Source organism: Crocuta crocuta, unplaced genomic scaffold, assembly GCF_008692635.1.
Source record: "Crocuta crocuta isolate KB4526 unplaced genomic scaffold, BGI_CrCroc_1.0 scaffold103, whole genome shotgun sequence".
Classification (NCBI taxonomy): Eukaryota; Metazoa; Chordata; class Mammalia; order Carnivora; family Hyaenidae; genus Crocuta; species Crocuta crocuta.
Window position 1 is genome coordinate 310,210 of NW_027529192.1, and position 20,894 is coordinate 331,103.

Below are 20,894 nucleotides of genomic sequence, written 5' to 3' on the forward strand. Positions count from 1 at the left end.
TTTCTCTCCCTCCTCCAGAAAAATGAGTGGAAAAGCTTTCTTCATCAAGGCAGCGGTTCTGCCAAACAAATTCTTCTCACTCTTTGAAAGATCCACTCTGTTACGTTTGACTAAGAGCCAAGAAATGTAATCTACTTCTAAACCAAAAACAAAAGCCAGCTCTTCCTTTCTTGAGTCCCTTTCTTCCAAAATCAACTGAAAAGAAAAAATGAAAACGCTTATCTATGCTCTAAAGCCCTCTATTTTCTTTCAAAACTCCAACAACAGAGATAAAATTCCAATGTCTTTTTACTGTCATGGACTTCTGTATTGGGAATGGATAGTAGAGGTCAGCCTCCTCATTTTAGAGAAGAAAAAGAAGCATTTGGAGGGATGGTTCAGCGTGCCAAGAGTCCGGCAACCTAGAGGAGAACACAGACTCTCTCCCAGCCAATGCCTCCTCCACTAAACGCCATGTTTACTAAATCTTTTCTTACCAATATTTCTTGGCATCTTACCTTAGGGTAGCTGCTGTCTTGCGTGAAGAGGACTAGGAAGTCAGCCTCTGAAGGGCTGCATCAGATTCTCTACCACCCTCTTGTGTTCCAAAGGGACAGGATAGGCTCCCTGAAGGTAACATCTGAGGTTCCTGCTGCTTCTTTTCTCCCTCTCCCCCTCCCTCTCTCCTTAAATGCTTGTCACATATCTACTATGTGCCAAGACTGTGTTATTAACTTATCACAAGAACTATACAAAGTGGTATGGCTCTCCCCATGTATGGGTGAAGAAACTGAGGCAAAGAGAAGCAACGTAACTGCCTGAGATCCACAGTTAAGAAGTGGGGAGGGGGCAGCCTCCAAATCTGCCTCTCAGGGTCTCAAATCCATGCCCTCTCCTCTCTCTGAACTTGCATGTCCCTTCCACTCCAGGCACCTTCCAAGCATACCTGGTGTCAATCTCTCAGGGGCTCCTCTAAACCCCAGGATCTACTTGTTCCAGACATGTGTTAATGAACGCTGTCCCGCTTAGACCCTGGATGCTGTCTTCCTTTCTTCACCTTTTTCAGCTCTACCAAAATATAATTAATAAAATCATCTATATCTAAAGTGTACAACCTGATGATATATGTATAAATTGTGAAATGTTTGCCACAGTCAAGCTAATTAACACAATCATCACTCACATAGTTATATTGTGTGTGTGTGTGTGTGTGCTAAGAACACTTAAGATCTACTCTCTTAGCAAACCTTAGCAAATTTCAAGAATACAATACAGCATTATTAACTATAACCCCTATGCTATCCTTTAGATCCTCAGAAGTTATTCCTCTTACAACTGAAATCTGTAACTTTTGACCAATATCTCATTTCCCCAGTCTCCCAGAATAGAAATCACCATTCTAGTCTCTGCTTCCATGAGTCTAACTTCTTTGTCTTTTTTAAAAATTCCATATATAAGTGATACCATGCAGTATTTGTCTTTTTCTCACTGACTTACTTAATATGGCATCATACACTCCAAGTTTATCCATGTTGTCATCAAAAATGGCAGAATTTCCTTCTTTGAATGGCTAAATAATAGTCCATTATATGTGTACACACACACAGACACACACACACACACAGCATGAGAAAACTATAGAACTCACTAGAAAGTACCTTTAATGATTACACTATTTCCTCCCAAGCCAATACAGCTTTTATTGATCTTTTTAAAAATTTTATCTATTTTGAGAGAGAGAGAAAGTGGGAGAGGGGCAGAGAGAGAGGGAGAGAGAGTCCCAAGCAGACTCCGTGCTGTCACTATAGAACCCAATGGGCTCAAACTTACCAACTGTGAGGCCAAGACCTGAGCCAAAACCAAGAGTCAATCACCTCACCAACTGAGCCACCCAGGCGTCTTTTATTGCATCTTTAAAATATCACAAATAAGTCTGAAAAGTCACCCACCATCTTGCTCTTTCTGTAGCTGGACAACGTAGATCTTATTCATCAGTTTGCTGAACTGTTTCCTTTTCAGAAACATAGATACCGTCCAAACGTTTTCTGATATCCTTCTTTTTAAATGTTGTGGCATGCCTGAATCAAGCAGCTGGGTTTGATACAAGTTCAATGCCATTCCCTTCAAGCATTAACTCATCTTTCTGGACTCGAGATACTGAACAAGCAACACCTGGCCTCATCTGAATCCTGTGGAGATATTCTCACCCAAGGAATTTCAGATTTCAACAAGAGAACCATTCCTGAAGAACAGCATTGATGGGGGAGTGAGCATACACAGACCGCATCTTGTGCTGGGAGCCCAGGGTAACACCCTTCATCATGCTCTGCACATGACTACAGATGGCACCCAGAGTAGCCAGTTCTTTTCTATTTCCCCATCATTTGTCAACTCAGAGCCTCTTCTTTTTCTCTCCAAGCAGATTGAGTTCTACATTGAGGTGACTGAGGTCCCTTTGCAGGATTCTTCTGGTGCCCTTCACAGTAACAGTGCATCCCTTTAGAGTGATGTCGACATTTTCTGGAATGTCGACAGTCTGATTGCTGAGAATAGTCTTGATTCTTGCAGTAGATGCAGCAAAAATGATTACCTTACTAACAAAAGAAAAAGTACAGTGAAAAAGGTTTGGGGGTGGCTCAGTCAGTAAAGCCTGTGACTCTTGATCTTAGGGTCATGAGCTCAAGTTCCACAATGGGCATAAAGCCTACTTAAAATATATATGTATATTTTAATATTACATATTTATGTGTATGTGTATGTGTATAACATCATAGCCTGATTCTAAAGCTCTTTATTACTTTGTCATACCACATTTAATACCAGTTAAGAGCTCACTCTGTGCCAGCAAAGGGGTTGGTAAGGAGATAATTATTAGAATATAATCTACTGGTATATTTTGTAAAGTGTTTATGAGTAGAATTTGGTTAATCATTTCCAAATCTTAGGAGAACAAACAAAAGAAACTTTTAGACAAAAGCAGGAGAGAGATGGGTTTGTAACATGAGGATGATAAAACACTTGGATGAATTTTTACTGGGGTCCTGATCCCTGGAGAAACCTTCAAGGAAAGAATTTACCACATTCTTCACAGATGGTTCTTACCGCCATCATGGAGTGCTTTTGTTTTTTTATTTTTATTTTTATTTTTATTTATTTAAATTCAAGTTAGTTAACATATAGTGTAACAATGGTTTCAGGAGTAGAATTTAATGATTTCCTCACTTACATATATAACACTCAGTGCTCATCCCAACAAGGGCCCTTCTTAATGCCCAACGCCCATTTAGCCCAGCCCCCAGCACCACCCCACCAGCAACCCTGTTTGCTCTCTGTATTTAAGAGTCTTATCATTTGTCTCCCTCTCTGTTTTTATCTTATTTCTCCTTCCCTTCCCCTGTGTTCATCTGTTGTGTTTCTTAAATGTGGAGTGCTTTTGATCCAGCTGAGAGGGCACCTTGCCACCCCCACCCATTGGAGAATCTAGGAGGAAGAAAGAATGCCCACACTCTGCCTTGGTCTCACTTGACACCAGCTGTTCAGAGCTGTAGTGCTTGCAGAATCAAGGTCTCATCCAATGAGTGTGACCTTATTGTTCATCATGAAATGGTAAGTATATCTATGGAATGACATTGATTAAAGGTATTTTGGGCTTTTTGCATTTTACCTGGATGAAATCCTCATACCCAAGAAACCTAAAATCTAATATGGACCTTTACATTTAGAATGAGAAGTGGGAAATGGAAGCTTAAAACTAGTATAGCTGTAAGAAAGATGCTTCTTAAAGATCAATGCAATGAGGAAGACAATTTCTCTGTTTCTAGACACCAGTATTGCAGTCACCCGTTATTTCCCACCTGCCCAGCAGGCGTCAGTGTAAGACAATGTTCCTACAACTAAACAAGCTTTAAAGCAGGAACAAAACAAAAGAGGATCAAGTTATAAAACAAAGAAGACGTAATAAAGATGGGGCTATGCAAATTTCACATGAGCCTTAAAATGTCATTATTTAAAGATTGCTGACCTAAACAAAATTCCCCTATGACTAAGATGAGGGACCACAGCGCCTCAGAAGACCCAGTCTGGCTCTCATATTCCTTGCCAACTCACCAGGAAACTCCCGGAGCATCCCACAGAGCTTCTAGGAGGACTCAGCATTGCTGTAAGAGTCCATCACTATAAACTAGTGTAGGACACAAAGAACACTCCCAGGGAACAAAGCAGTGTTCAGCCCAATGTCCTCTCTTTGAAAAACAGATATTATCCCCACTTCTCAGAGACAACAATAACATGATATATCAAATAAGGAATGTACCATAAGGATTACAAAAGTGGAAAGGAGAGGGGAGATAAAGGTTGTGGGTTTCACAGAATGTGTTGAGTCAGTCAGAGTGAGCTTCGTGGAAGAGCTGGCCTTTGAACTGTAATGGAAGAGGGAGTGAGGCACAAAACCAGGGCTCCACCCTAGCCCCCACCTTTCTGCTTTGCATTCAGTTTTCCTCCTCCAAATACAACCACCCTATACTCTGATGAATGGTAACCAATAAAGGGAAAGAAAATAAACATGAATTATTTTTAAAATTCACTATATAAAGGTACTGTTGATATTTTAAAGGGAAAATTGTAGGGGAATGGGGGGAGGGGAGGATCTGTTGAGTACCTGATACACACACACACACACACACATATATATTGTGACATACAATCCTTACCAAAATCCTGAATGTAAGTTGTATTACTCTCATTTTTAGATAAAGGATGTAAGACTCATAGACGTTATATAACTCACCCAAAATTATGGTATCTAATATTTATGAGTGATTACTCTGCACCATATTAAACTAAGTGAACTCACAATGATCTAATGAAGAAATGACTCATTATTCCCATTTTGCAGAGAAGTTAAGTCTTACAGAAAGCAAGTTATTGCTTCCTCAAGATCACAGCTCTCCTAATTGGTTGAAATTCAAATTCATGCATCGGAAGTAGGGTTCTCTAGGAAGGGGACTGTGAAATGGACTAAGATTGTGGCTGTTTATTAGGGAAATACCTTTAGGATTAACATCTGTGGAAGGAAGGGACCAGAAGTAAAATTGGGAAGTTCATCAGTGTTGTCCAGCACTGGGCCAAATAGCCAAGCTTGTATACACCTGCCTCAGTCAGTCATTAGATGTAGACATGGCCCTGGAGGAGACCCCAAAGGGCTGATGGCTGACAACTGTCTGTGGACAGCATGCCCAGGGCTGGGACCACACATCCTTCCTGGGAGGGAAATCTGGGCAGCATATCTCCATGCCTGTCACACTGTGTCCATATGGTACTCCCAGCTCATCATGTTTTTCTGCCATACCACAATGATGGGGGGCCAGAAAGGAGGCAGGGCTATAGTAGTGAGGTTACAGAGTGGTGAGCCCAGGCCTCAGGCTTCATTGGGAGACGAGTACCAAGTTCTCATCCCTTATAACCCTCAAATAGCATCAGCTAGGAATCAAGAAAGGGGTGGAGGCTGAGAGCACTGAGTTAAGAGCAGGATCAGACATTAAATGCTTGTTGTTCAGTTGATTGACAACTTCCAGGTGGTTGAGTAAGGGAGGTACCAACCCACATACAGACTCAACAGTTGGTCAGGGCGTTTATGCTATTTAGTAACTTCTCATCTCCTGCCGCTTGCCACTCATGCACCCCAGAGGCTGCCCAAGATGGCAAACCCATCTGGTATTCCAAGTGCTGGCCTGGTTTTCACTGCGCTGTCCTGCCCTGCCCTAGGTGACAGTAGCACTGAGTGTGCGGTCTTCCACGTGGAAACATAGCCCGCTTGCGGTGTCTCGAGTGGTAAGGATGGCAAAATTCCAGCCTGAGTGACAAAAAGTTCTCATGCTTCTGCTTGAATTCAGCGAACAGCTGACTTGACAGAAGGCAGAAAGCCGGTGAGCTTACTTCACTCAGTGACAAGTGGGCACAAAGCAAAACCGGCTTTCCATGGTGAAATTCTTCTTGAGCATCTTTCTGGTTGTGCATTGAAGAGAACGCCTTAGAGATGGCAGAACGGCCACGTACAAGGAAAACACGTCACCTGGTTGGTCTGCAAGTGAGTGTCTGCCTGAAGCCTCGGAGCTGCCAGCTCTTCCCTAGGCTACCATCACTGGCCTCCCATGGGCTTCATTGCCTTGGACCAACCTGGTCCTTGCTCTTAGAACACCGTGCCCCCCTCCCCCACTCTTTGCCACAGGTAGCAAAATCCAGCCAAAGCCTTGGTTCAAAATTTTCTCCACAAAACTATCCAGCCCCACCCTCCAGCCAGAAGCAATTTTTCTTATAATGCATTTGGTACCTACTACAAAGCAGTGGGAGTTCTAACATTTTAAATTGTGCATAAGAATCACCCACAGTGCTTGATTAAAAGCCAGAGCCTTTGGCTCTGGGCCCCAGACACTCTGATTCATCAGGAATAGAGAAGTCTGGGAACCTGCAATTTCCCTAGTCAGCTCTCATATTCCTGATATGCTTGGTCTGCAGAGGGTACTTTGAAGAGTACTGGCATTGGGCTTTTACGATTCCTTCCCTGGGGGTGACACAATGGCTACAGAGTCGGGGTCCTCTGAAGGGCATGTCTGATGCAATTGGAGGACAGAGACCCTGTCTTGTTCTTAGCTATCTCTCCTACAGTCTCTAGCATAGTGATTCCCATCCAGGTGCTCAAACATTGTTCAGAGATCAGCTAAGAGTCTTTCTGGCCTCCTGATTGTCTCTTTACTCTTCCAAAGGGCTTGAGGTTTATAGGGAAGCCTGCCTGTCACTCCTATCTCTCACACATTCCTCCCTGTGCTCCCTCAAGCCCCAAGCTCCATCCTGCACCTCACTTGATCTGCCCTGCTGTGTCTTCCTTTAGTTGATCTTTTAGTTGTTTAACAAGATTTTCATATGAGTTTTATCCTCTCTCTTATCAAAGATCATATTTACTCAAATTTTTTAAACATCCATGTTCACTGGGCGTGTTTTAGAAAATGCAGTTCACCGTTGAACAATGTGGGCTGGAACTGTGTGGGTCCAGTTACACAGGAGTTTTTTCAATAAATACAGTACAATACCGTCAATGTATTGTGTCTCCCTTACAATTTTCTTCACGTTTTCTTTTCTCTAGCTTATTTTATTGTAAGAGTACAGTAATAATACATAGAATATACAAAATATGTATTTATAGACTCTTTTAATTTTTTTAATGTTTACTTATTTTTGAAAGAGAGAGAGACAGAGCATGAGCAGGGGAGGGGCAGAGAGAGAGGGAGACACAGACCAGAAGTAGGCTCCAGGCTTTGAGCTGTCAGCACAGAAGATGATGTGGAGCTCAAACTCACAGACCATGACATCATGACCTGAGCCGAAGTCAAATGTTCAACCAACCAAGCCACCCAGGGGCCCCTAGACTTTCTATTTTCAGTAAGCCTTCTGGCCAATAGTAGGCTATTAGCAGTTAGGTTCTTGGGGAGTCAAAAGTAATATGCAGATTTTCAGTTGCTTGGGGGTTGGCACCCCTAATCTCTGCATTGTTCAAGGATCAACTGTAAGAGAATTAAGAAGAAAGTTTACCGGTAATCCCCATTTCCTATTGAATGCACATTTTCACACATCTTGAAAAGGTTTGTTTTTCTGGGAGCTATGTCAACAATCTTCTTTACCTTTGGACCTCTCCCTCTTTCCTGAGAAAGCTGGGATATTATTACAGATTAAGGGGAGGGATGCCTGGATGGCTTAGTGGATAGAGCACATAAGCCTTGATCTTGGGGCTATAGGTTCAAGCCCCATGTTGGATGTAGAGATTACTTAAAAATAAAATTTACAAAAAAAGAATCTAAAGTCTATTGTAAAAGAACAAAAGTTGTTCTATGATTCATCCCACCTATCAAAAGTCAAACAAACAGGAAACTAATAGGCCAACTTTGACCAAGCATACTTCATAGGGGACCAATCTTTTGGCAATAGTATTTTAAAGAACTCAGTCTTTTCCTGGCTTTCAGAATGCACAACAGGTAGATAATTCACTTAGTACAACAGGTAGAGAGGGTAGCTAGAATATACACAATAATTACAACATAATAGCAAACCTATGTTATTCCCTATGTGTTGGGCATTGATGTAAGTGCTTCTATGCGTTAACTTATCTAACTTCATAATAACCCTATGAGGGAGGAATTATTATTATTGCCAACATTTTACAAATGGGGAAATGAGTGAGAGCATTAAGTGACTTGGCTAGTAAGTGAGAGTTAGAATTCAAACCTAATCAGGCTCCAGAGTCTATGTTCTTAACTACTAACAGCAAGTCAACTAGTGTTGCTCAAAAGTTAGAACACGTTAGTCATTTAAAAACCTTATATAACACTGGACTTGAACTTCTGTCCGAGACCCCAAATATTTCAGAGTGTTTAATTGGGAAATAAGCCCACTGTTAAGCCTCAAACAGACAATTATTCCACTCATAATTACCATCATCAGTCTTATCTGACAGAGTTTGCTTATAGTCTGGTTGAACAGCCACACTTTAAGAAGATGCTTCTTTTATTCCTGGACTTGGTTGTTCTTCTGAATTCATTCATTCTACAAATTGACCAAGCAACTACTAAGTTCCAGCCATTATTCTAAGTTCCTGGCCCAGAAGATAAATGAGCTGTGTCGTTTACTCCCCAGGAGAGGACCCAGCCTCTAATGGATCCATGGTCATGGATACACAAAGAGTTAGGGATGGGTGGCATATTCATACATAAGAAAAACTCCTGGGTAACAGATGAGCGTGGTTCTAAAACTCATGCCCTATGTAACTATGGCATATCTGAAATATAAGAAACCCAAGTACCTTGACAGCAGAGCAAGCATTTATGGTTTTTCTCCCAATGAGAAGAGCCGTAGGCATAACCATGGCCACAGCCAATTATCCACTCAGCACCACTGTCTCCTGGCCTTCTGAGTGGGTGTAGGTGGGGCCCTGGTACCCTTGTGTTGATTTGTAAAGCCATCTTCTCTTCCTAGCATCACATTCTTCCAGCTTCCCTGTATCCTACGGGGAATAAACATTTTCTCTAGTTCGCCCAAGTACTAAAGACATCATGTGCAGTCTAGCCAGTGAATGAAACACAGGTCTCTGCCCACATAGAGCTCACTTTCAAATGGGGGAGGCAGGCTATAAGCAAAAAACACTAAATACGAGGTAAAATGTAACTGATATAGTGTGTGGAAAGGTGACAGGCGCTATGTGGGAGACAGGTAGAGCAGGTAAGGGGGACGAAAGGTACTGAGGTGAGAGAGGAAGGGGTACAACTGTCAAGAAAGGGATCAGGGCAGGGCCTCCCTGAGAGGGTGGTATTTGAGCAAAAATTTGAAGGAGGCAATGAGGTTTGATATGAGGCCTTCTGGAGAAGAGCCTGCTCAACAGAGAAAGAGCTCAGAGAGAAGCCCCAAGCCGAGAAGGTGGCTGCTGCGCTGAGGAATAGCAAGGAGGTGAGTGGGGTTAGAATACACTGAGCAAGGGGGAGAATGGTGGCAGGTGAGGGGAGAGGTAATGGCACCAGTCACGTGGGCCTCTTCGTCCTTGCAAGGACTGGCTCATGAAACTAAGAGCCATTATAGAGTTTGGAACAGAGACTTGTAATGGGTTTGTTTGTTTTTTTTTTTAAATTTTTTTATTTCTAGGAGAGAGAGAGAGAGAGAGACGGCATGAGCAGGGGAGGGTCAGAGAGAGAGGGAGTCACAGACTGAAACAGGCTCCAGGCTCCGAGCTGGCAGTCAGCACAGAGCCCGACGCGGGGCTCGAACCCACGAACCGCGAGATCATGACCTAAGCGAAAGCCGGACGCCTAACCGACTAAGCCACCCAGGCGCCCCTTGTAATGGGTTTTAACAGGATCTCTCTGGTTGCTTTAGTGAGAACTGACCCTTGGAGGCTGAGGAAAGAAGCAGGGAGACCAGTTAAGAGGCTACTGTAGGAACCCAGGCATGAGAAGACAGTGGCTCAAACCACAGTAGTAGTAGAAGTGAGCAGATTCTGTACACTTTTTGAAGAGAGTGTACTGGCCCGAAGGGATAGTTATGCTGCAGTAACAAGAGGCCCCCAAACCATCAGCTTACAAGACTTAATTTCCAGTGTGAGGTGTGAGTCAGCAGCGGCTCTGCTCCTTGTGATTTGGCTTTGAGTCCAGGTCCAGGCTGGCAAAGCAACCTCTGTCTGGAACATTGTAGATCATTGTGGCAGCAGGAGAAAGTAGATGTGCATACCATACATGGGGGCTCTTAGAGAATCGGCCAGAAATGATATCCATCAATTCTGCCCACATTTATTTCGTTAAAGCAAGTCATATGATTACTTCTAAACTCAACAACTGGGGATATTTAATCCTGCAAGGAGGGGCGCAAGAGGAAGGGAAATTGGATTATTTGATGAAAAGTAATACCATCAGCCACACAGAGCCAACAACTTCTCAATGGATTGGATGTGCGGTATGAGTGAAAGAAATGTGTCAAGAGTGACTTGAAGATCTTGGTCTGAGCAACCACAAGGATGGCTGGCCATCAACCTAAATGGCAAAGCTACAGGTGAAGTAGTTTACGGAATATCAGGACTTCAGTTTGGGGTATGTTCAGGTCGAGCCGTCTATCTAAGCAGAGATCCCCAGTGAGAACCTGGATAATGTAAGTGTGGATTTAAAGTCGGACATCTGGGCTGGAGACATAAATTTGGAAAACACCGGCATGTGGTTGGCATTTAAAGCCATGAGCCCAATGCAATTGTAAAGGGCATGTAGACAGAGAAAGGGAGGAGACCAAGGGCTGAGCCTGAGGCACACCAACATGGAGGGTTCTAGAAGAAGACGAGGAGCCAGAAGAGAAAACTTCGAGAAGAATGGAGCAGTGAGGAAACCCACAAGAGTGTTGTAAGAATATTTTATCAAAGGTGACAAGAGGGGCTGATTCCATCACAGATTTTTAATTTTACTCTTGGATTCAGTGATGTGGAGATCATTTGCTGACCTGGAGAATAGCAGTTCCTATGGGGTGGCAAGAAAAAAGCCTGAGTAGAAAGGATTTGAGAGAATAGGGAAGAAGCATTCCAGTTAGAGAATATGAACTGCACTCTGATTTCTGCTGTGATAAGGAGCAAAGAAACGAGGGCTAATGGGGATGGGGAGCTTGAGGGGAGTTGTTTTGTTTTTCTTTTCGGATGGAATCGGTAATAGCAGAGAAATCAATGCTGGTGAGAATGGGTCCAGTAGTGTGTGGAAAAGTGTATGAAAGAAAGAGGAAAGAATTGCTGGAGTGCTCTTCTTGACCATATGCGAGGGGATGAGCGGGCTTAGCTTCAGACAGGAGCCCAGACAGTTCCTCTGGAAGATGGCACGTTGCAAGTGCTGGTAGATGCGAAGAAGTGGCAGGGAGAGCATATGAACGTTCTCTTCTTGTGGCTCTTATTTTCTCCACGAAGTCGGAAACAAGATGAGCAGCTGAGAGTGAGGATGGGGAAGAGGAGCTAGAGATTTGAGGAGAAAGAAAAAGGGGTGACCTTATCCCTCCAGAGAGAAGTCAGAACCGTGGTTGCTGCTGGGGGTGCTGGTGTGGGAATTAGCTGGGAGGGACTGAGGGAACTTTTTGAGGGGGGTAGGGATCTACAGCATTCTGTGTTTGATAGGGGTGTGGGTTACACAATGTGCATTTGTCAATGTCATTGCACATCATCTGTGCATTTCAGTGAGTGTAAATTATACCTCAATTTAGCAAGAATGAGGAAGAGGAGGAGGAGGAGAAAAGGGATCAGGGAGAGAAAAGTCACCCAGGACAGTGAAAGAGTAAATGGAGGAGAAAAGTATGGCATTAAAGTCTCATTTGAGGTTTAGGGTCAATAATTCAATTAACACCAGGGTGGTGGTGGTGTGTATTCACCTGCCACAATCCACTGTACAGGTGCTGGGCAGGTTTGGATTGATCTGGGGCTGTGGTTTTGCCAAGCAGGTTGTGTGACGTGGGAGAGGTACACAAAAGGTTGTCGTAGCGATTGACCCCAGTGATTATCGCTTTCAAAATAGGGCTTTATAGCAAATCCATTAGCAGACTGAAATAGACACTGTGGCTATCAAGGTAGAAACATCCAGGTACTTTAGTGAAAATACTTTCTTGTTGATCTGCATTGTAATCTGCATCACCTATGTTTTTAATCATCTCTGATTGCATCTTATTCTGTTAAATGTATTCATGTGCTCTTTGAAGAGATACTATTCCAGGGAAGAGGTCCTCCTTTGGGAGAACAGGCAGAGAAATACATTATTCACCACCCGCATATTTTATGGCTATCCATCACGTGGGCTAATGACTCAGCAATCTTTGCTTTTCTGGGTTATGAGTAGTAAATTCCGCCATTGCCATCCACCAGGGCTGGCCTCGTGGTGGATCAATGAAAAATGGCCCAGAGGCAATGATTCCGCAAGTGCAGCCGAGTTGTTTGTTTGTTTGTTTGTTTGTTTTTTACTCCTGAATATACTTCTTGCCTCACATCTTGGGCAATGTCTACATGTCACCAGAATTATAATCTTCCAGTTTAAGGCTTTAATCATAAATTACAATTCAAGTGATCTCGTTATGAGTAAGTTATACTTTACACTTGAGATTTCCCCATCGTCCTTTCTGCACTTCCACAATGTTTGGACAGAAGGGTGAAGGGTTGAGAAGCTCCTAAGACAAAGAGTTCTGTCTTCGGGCTGACAGCCAGTGCCCCTCTCTCTGCTGAGGCCCCCATTCACGGTCCTGCTGCCCCTAAGCAGGGTCTTCAGACACACAGACCTTCTCTTGTGCTGCCTTGACCTTGCAATCCAGCACCCCCAATTCCCCTATATCATGAGACAACTTCTTTACTGAAGGGTCAAGGTCATTTTAAAGGGAATGAGGAAATGAAACGTTAAGCTGAATGCTAAGTTTGATCTTCTTCAGAATCCAAAGGCAGCAGGAGCCTAAGAGGTTAACTCTTCACAGCAAGGTTCCCGCTCGGGCTCAGAACCAGGCTGTTCACATTCTGAATCTGGAGCCCTCATATAGAAATGCCTCCCTCAAAGAGATTCTTGCCTCTAGGTTTTGGAAGGAAAACCTCCACACCTTCTGGAAAATTGTGCCCCTCACACAGAGAGATGCATCCTCACCCTAGAATGCATAACCCTCTCCCTATTAGAGCGCACCCCACGTCTGGGCCTTTCCGCAGGGGCTCCAGTAAGACCAGCCACGATGTTGATTGACGCCCCCATGTGCCTGGACAACCAGCAATTGGGAGGCAGGGGCTGTCCAGGGTGGGCTCCTTACAAGGGTGAGCTGAGGGCAATCACCTGTTTACTTAACACTTATNAGCTGTTCACATTCTGAATCTGGAGCCCTCATATCGACGAAATGCCTCCCTCAAAGAGATTCTTGCCTCTAGGTTTTGGAAGGAAAACCTCCACACCTTCTGGAAAATTGTGCCCCTCACACAGAGAGATGCATCCTCACCCTAGAATGCATAACCCTCTCCCTATTAGAGCGCACCCCACGTCTGGGCCTTTCCGCAGGGGCTCCAGTAAGACCAGCCACGATGTTGATTGACGCCCCCATGTGCCTGGACAACCAGCAATTGGGAGGCAGGGGCTGTCCAGGGTGGGCTCCTTACAAGGGTGAGCTGAGGGCAATCACCTGTTTACTTAACACTTATTGATTCAAAGGGGGACTCATTATACCAGCTCCATCCACACATCCCCCAGGGACAAACATTATGTTCCTGGATGGTCTAAAGCCATACCTACTGCAATCATTGTCATTTTTTCCTTCCACAGAATCAGGAAGTCACATTATTACACAGAAGAGAATCCAGTTTCTTTGTCACTCCCACATTCTTGCTTGGTGGACACATCCTTGGTTAGAAACAAAAGCCCTGATGTAAGTATCTGTGGAGGGTTTGCCCTGATCTACTCAGCTCCCATCTTGCGTAAAGCGAGGCAGCGGTCTGTTTGACTTGTCTCCACACGATGACTGCCCAGGTCCTCCTCCTCTCCCTCCCAACACGGGCTCCCCTCCCCCCACCACAGTTAAAAGATCCGTGTGGGCCAGGAAGGGTTCACAGCACAGCAACACAGAGGTGGCGTGAGCTTTGGCTGCAGAACTGAGATGGGGACACAAAGCTGGGGAAAAACATGTCATGAGGTGACGGGCACAAGCTTTAATGGCACACATAGTTAGGTCACGAACTGACTTACAGGCCATGCTGTTCCCAGTCCTTCGATAATCTGAGGAAATTCTGAGGCCTGACTTCGTCGGACTGCTAGGTCGTCGGTGGCCCAGAGGCTTTCACAGAAATAAAACTTCGAGGTCTGCGGATTTCCCAATATTTTTGTTTGTTTCTGAGTTAAGAAAACAACAGAACAAAGGAAAAATTTAACAACAATGGGTCCAACATATATAGAGAATAACAACGACAATTTTTCAGAAATGTTGAGAAGACGGATGACTAAAATTGAGAAGCAGTTGGCAGGAAGTAATTTGGTGACTAAGCATTAGCACACCATATAATAAGCTACAGATCAAATAACACACCCAGTAATAAAAATGTGAAGAGCTACTATAAAGCACCTGTACTTTGACACCAAAATCCTGATTCTATTAAAGTTTATTCACAACTATTTTTTCTGAATCCTAGTTATTAATAATACTCCCTAACATTTGCCCGGAAAAAAATGCTCTCACCTACATTACATTACAGAAAGCCTGTAAGCAGCATGTTACCACCATTTCTATCTGTGAAAAAAGAGCTCAAAGAATTCAGTGGCTTGCCCAGCGTTACGCAGTGAAATTGAGATGGCCACCCACATCAAGGGGACCCAGACTGTTCCTGCCCCAGGACCTTTGACCTAACCATTTCCTCTGCCTGGAATGCTCTTCCCCATGCTTCATGTGGCTGGCCACCCATCGTTCTACTTTCACCCTGAATGTTGTCTCCTCAGATGAGTCTTCTCTTAACAACAGGGTCTAAGGTCACCATCCCTCACCCCAGTGACACTGTACCCCAGGAGGCATCACACTATATTTGCAGGCCAAATCTGGCCCACCTGTTGTTGGTTTGGGGTTGTTTGCTTATTTGTTTTTGTAGATCAAGTTTTGTCGAAACACAGCCATGCCCTTTCATTCACCTATTGGCTATGGCTGCTTTCTTACTGAAGCTACAGACTGGAGTCATTGAGACAGATCATACGACCTGCAAGCCTAAAATATTTGCCATTTGGCCCTTCACGGAAAGTTTGCCAACCCTCGCTCTGTCCTGTAGCTCCAATTATGATCTTCACAACACTTATAATGTGCGTGTGTCTATATCCCGTGTTTAGAATGTAAGCCTGTGGTCCATGCCTGTGGTCTTCACCATGAAATCTCTAGCAGCTAGATCAGTAGATGATCAATATATGCTTGTTGAGTGACAGATGGCTCTTGGAGTGTTCTAATTTCAGAGTCCCCAGGTGCTTTTCTCTATAGTTAGGCTGACCAAAGGGGAAAAATATCTGTTATATATTTCATTATCCACCAATAGCATTCTTTTTGCTTTTAAAATAGGTGTCTGGGGCAGCTGGGTGGCTCAGTTGGCTGGGTGTCCGACTTTGGCTGAGGTCATGATCTCATGGTTCATGGGTTTCAGCCCGGAATTGAGCTCTGCACTGACAGTGGATTCCAAGTAGGGATTCTCTCTCTCTCCCCCTTTCTCTCTGCCTTTCCCCTACTTGGCATATACCCTCTCTCTCTTTCTCACTCTCACTCAAAAGTAAATAATAAAACAAAACTTAAAAATATAAAATAAAAATAAAACAGGTGTCTGAAGGGCATTGCCACATAATTCATTTCAACATTATATTAACTTATTTAAATTAATTGTTTAATTAATTGCTTAATTAAAACCTTTTTTTTAATATTTATTTTATTTTTGAGAAGGAGGGAGAGAGAGACAGAGAGAGAGACAGAGTGCAAACAGGGGAGGGGCAGAGAGAAAGGGAGACACAGGAGCCAAAGCAGGCTCCAGACTCTGAGTTGTCAGCATAGAGCCCGACATGGGGCTTGAACTCACAAACGGTGAGACCATGACCTGAGCTGAAGTCAGCACTTAACTGACTGAGCCATTCAGGTGTCCCAGTTACTGTTTAATTTTTAAATTTTAGTAAATACTGGCATTTTGATCAGGATAGTAATGCTCATTAATAAAGTTTCAAAATCCACAATCCATTTAATTTCTTAACATGATACATATTTTTCTAATAAACCAAAGCTGGGAAGCATTACTTACTAAAAATTATACACTGTGACCATTAAAATCTACATCCTATCTTCTCTCTTCCCTAATAGAAAAGCTCTGAAACATTTATCACAGAGAATACGAAAGGAAACTATTCTATTGCTCTAGCAAATTCTTATTTTGCTCCTTCCACCATTACCTCTTGACATCTCTGGCCCCAAAACACCAAAGGGCAATTAGGGGTGGTGAGACAGTAGGTAAATGAGCTTTGCCAGAAATGTCTTCAGGTGAAATACTCAGGAGAAAGAATTTCTTTTTTAAGGTCAGGTGGGAAGAGAAAGAATTTCTAACCCAGCACTCTCCAGTAAGATCCCCCACCAACTTGATCCCAGACATTAATAGATTTGTAATCACTTGAGTTTTAGCTTGAATCTATGACAGGAGTCCAGTTGCCTCTGTAAACAAAAGGAGATCCGTACTTGACCTTTGATAACCACCCTGCAATGCTGACCTCACCACATACTTTTCTTTCAAGTGTCTGTGTCACTTAAAAAAAAAAGTTTAAGGCTTATTTATTTTTTGAGAGATAGAACACAAGCTGGGAAGGAGCAGAGAGGGAGACACAGAATCCGAAGCAGGACCCAGACTCTGAGCTGTCAGCACAGAGTTCAAACCCATGAACCGTGAAATCATGACCTGTGCTGAAGTCAGATGCTTAACCGACTGAGTCACCCTGGCGCCCCTATACTGTGTTTTATAGATTTTCCAGGATCTTTAGCTTTAAATACTGAGGATATCTTTATATTCTAAGCCAGACTACAGTACTTTCCTCCTTTTCTACTCATTATCCCCTAAATAACTTAGATTTTTTTGTTTTAAGTTCTCCATCAGAATTGTGATGCTTTCCAGGGAATCAAGAGCAAAAATAAACTGTTGGGACCTCATCAAGATTAAAAGNAAAAAGAATTGTGATGCTTTCCAATGTACATGATCAGAATTCTTAACTTCCAAAACCAATTTTCTCTTTCCTTTGCTGCCCCAAATGTTTCCCTTCAGAACATTAAAAATAAATGCAGAGGAAAAAAAATAAATGCAGAGGGGAAACATTTTTTAGGCATTTTATTTTATGTTTGTTGTTCCTATGTCAAGAATACCCATTGTGATGGGTTTATTCAAATAGAAGACTCACTTCCCTTCTAGAAGCTCCCTGTGAAAGAAGTTCCCAGGGTTAGGGAGAAACAATACACAATGTTAGTACTTCCCAAGTGACAGCCCCTGAAAATGCAAATACATCTCTTACATAATTTGTTAATTTAACCTGCCCTGACTACCCTGTCTCATCTAGTACCCCGATCATCGTCTATTCCCTTGCCCGGCTTTGTGTTCTTCCTGACACGTATCACCAAGTTGTTATGTCATTCATGGATTGCCTCACTTATATTATTTGTCTCTGCTCCCCGGTCTAGAAGGTCCAGTCTTCTATTCCACTCAGTTCTCAAGCTTTGAATAGTATCTACCAAATAATAGGTGTTCAATAAATATTTGTTGAGTGCAGTGGGCACTTTGGGTCTCCTTCCTAATCAGGTCTTTTTATTCTTGTAGTGTTTCTTTGCGTACCTTTATATGCTTTTGAGTCCAATGCCTTCCCCCACCCCTCACAATTCATCTTCAAAGCACAGCTCCGGGGCTACCAGAACAGAGGTCCTTTGCCATCTCAGGCAGGGCCCTGAGTCCCTGGAAATTATGCCTCCCCCGGGCAGCCCACAGCCAAGGACTGACTGATAAATAAAGAGAACACAGCTCCCCTGCCCAGGAGGCTGGGAGGGGGCTAAGAGGAGGACAGAGAGGGGAGAGCGGGGCTCCTTAGCTCAGTATGCTGCTTTTCTAATTAAACAAATTTTTTAAATGTTTTATTTGTTTCTGAGAGAGAGAGAGAGAGAGAGAGAGAGAGACAGCATGAGCAGGGGAGGATCAGAGAGAGAGGGAGACACAGAATCTGAAGCAGCTCCAGGCTCCGAGCTGTCAGCACAGAGCCCGACACGGGGCTCGAACCCACGAACCGTGAGATCATGACCTGAGCCGAAGTCAGACTCTTAACCCGCTGAGCCACCCAGGCGCCCCTCTTTTCTAATTTTTTAATGTTTATTTTTGAGAGAGAGTGAGAGACAGAGAATGAGTGGGGGCAGAGGACGGAAGTGGGGGGAGACACAGAATCCAAAGCAGGCTCCAGGCTCTGAGCTGTCAGCACAGAGCCCAAGGCAGGGTTCGAACCCACAATCCATGAGATCATGACCAGGTCGGACACTTAACCAACTGAGACACCCAGGTGCCCCCACTCAGTATCTGTGTCTGAGGAGCCCAACCTAAGACACTGAATGAATGAGTGTGCTAACATTTTATACAAACTCAAATCATTCCTTGAAAATTTCACAGTAAGAACAAAACCATCAACCACATTTCTCTTAGTTCTACCTAACACAGTAATGGATTGATATTTACCACCCGAATCTATGGTAAAATTAATTACCTGGGGCACTTTAGAAAGAGCTCAGCTTTAAGAGTAATTTCCCCGAACAGTAACTCTAAGACACTGGCAAAAAAGAAATGGATGAGTCAGCCCATCAACCATACAGAATTATACGTGTTAATTAATGCTATAATTTGAAAAGCACGGCTCTTTAAAACCAACAGAACTGTAACAAAGGAAAATTTTAAATGCATTTGCTTTTAATGCTGCCTGCTTCTCCTAACTCCCCACCAATGTCTCCGTTTCTCAGTCCAGACGTAGATAAATTTATCTTGCATCTTCAAAGTATCATTAGCAAAAATGAGAGCCTCTCTGCCTGACTAATTTTGATCAAACGGTGCTTAATCTAAATACCTAAAATGCCAGGTTTGCTTTTCAAACATCCTTTACTGGGGTTTGCACTGCCTCCCACAATTCATTTTCCTCTACTCTCAGGTGGAAAAAGAACACCATGTCAAAGGCCAAATCTAAGCCATTACTGGCAGCTCTGGAAGTAAGAGTGGCAGCATTTTTGAGTACAAGTAAATATAATTTCCTGAAATCGGTCCTAATAAGAAAGACAACCACCTAAGTTTCCATTTCCCTGCCCTATGGATCTTACAGACAGCAGGCCTTATCCAGTAATGCTTTTAGGATCATGACTAACATTTAAAGAAATAAAGGATGACAGCTTTTATAAGCAGTAGCTGGAATGACATGAATACCTCCATTTTTTACACATTCTGTTTTCATATGCTTTGTTTCTGTCACCTTGTTATTTTAGCAAAGTCTTTCTCTGTATCCTTCCTGACACCAAAAGTATACTAAGTCAGAGTTATTCTCAGCAAAAATCCACAGTGTCTCGTTTGATTGTGTACACATTTCTCCTTACGTCCTTACGTCCTGGCTGTAACAGTAACACCGTGCACCTTCACCTTCACAGATCGCTCTTCGGGGTCAGCTCTGGTGAACGGATAGAGTGTAAGTCTCAAGAGACTTTGTTCACTTAATGGTATTTGCTTACACGAACTTAGTGGGGACGCACGTTCACAATAGGCACGTTCAGTGCCAACACCCGAGACAATAGGGTGTTTCCACAAAAGCCTTGGGCCCACCCTTGGCTTCACGCTGGCTCCTCCTCTGAACTTGAGGGGTCCCAGCTGGACCTCCGGGCATTACATGTTTGGTCCACAGCTGAGCATCTATTCTCAACCACCCCACTGGAATTTCTGTAGGGAGATATCTGTGGAGATAAATGAACGCTAGGAGCTTAATGCAGTCACAGGAAGTGCATCATTTATTTTATGCCGACAAAATACTGCTGTGTCACGTGCTGTAAACTACGATAATTGTGTGTCTGTGAATTGAGTTGAGTGTTATCAAAACTGTGCAGAAAAGCTCATTCAGCACCTTCACGGATGCGTCTAACATTTTGCTGCATAGTAATTATGCATAAATGGTAAGCAGTTCTCATAAGTTGCTGAGATTACTTTGGCCAACCCAAGTTTTATAGCTTATGTTTTGGCGTGTTTGTCTGATTGTTGCTCCTCATGTGTGGTTTCATAATGTTTCTAAATGTCAATTATGAGCAAATTTCCCTAACATCATATAAATGCGAGCAATATAAGACATCGGTCCGAAGACTGAACCCACAGCGGCTGGCGCTCCAGGGGCAGCAGACCTCACCCACTGGTGCTAAAGCCAGACATGCTCTTATCTTCATTGTGCCCCTTCTGCTCCAGTTTGGTCATCTCCCAGCCTTTTCACAAGATGAGTCCTTACTCAACTTGAAAAAAGCATTACAGAGCCAATCAACACTTGGCTGTCTTCCTTCCGAAACGCTGGGTCCCCTACTCTAAAGGCCTCACTTGTTACAAAAGCTCAAAAACAATGTAGCGGAGAACCCATGGTCACCTCTGTCCCTCAGAGTCTAGTGTTCACAACTGACACGTTATAACCCGGACTCCTAAACATCCATGGCGCATAGCTAACACCATCCAGGCTCCAGGGCAGTATTTCTTAACAGGTCTTGTCTTTTGCTCTATGATCTCAGAATGAAAGCTGATTACAACTGAACAACGTGAAAGTTTCTGGGAGGCACCTTGCTGACTTTGGAAAAATGGTTTTGACTTTGGGGGACACCTG

General features: G+C 43.4%; 1 pseudogene; it reads right to left on the reverse strand.

Annotated features, from left to right (window-relative positions):
- Positions 1–1,963: 1,963 nt before the first annotated feature.
- LOC144226805 (large ribosomal subunit protein uL6-like) lies at positions 1,964–20,500 on the reverse strand (annotated as a pseudogene).
- Between the last annotated feature and the right edge of the window lie 394 nt (positions 20,501–20,894).